Here is a 300-nt window from a genome sequence, read left to right as displayed (position 1 = left end):
GGAGTTTTCACTTGGCTTTTTTTTTTTCTTTTCAAATATGGAGTCCCGGTGAGATCAGGGCTACAGTTCTCCCCAGCAGCTGGCTCAGGAGCACTTTTATTGGCTGGATGCCCTCACTGGAATTACCAGTGCAAACGGTCATTCATACGTCAATGTCATCCCACCCTCCCATGGCGACACAGACCTTCTCCTACTGAAACCACATGCTGCTTTAGTCCAAAATAAGCTCTTGAAAAAGTAATAAATACACTTTTTATTTTATTTTATTTTATTTTATTTTATTTTATTTTATTTTATTTT

Source organism: Piliocolobus tephrosceles, chromosome 4 (assembly GCF_002776525.5).
Source record: "Piliocolobus tephrosceles isolate RC106 chromosome 4, ASM277652v3, whole genome shotgun sequence".
NCBI lineage: Eukaryota > Metazoa > Chordata > Mammalia > Primates > Cercopithecidae > Piliocolobus > Piliocolobus tephrosceles.
The sequence above is the reverse complement of the archived record's forward strand: the minus strand, read 5'-3'. Positions refer to the sequence as shown.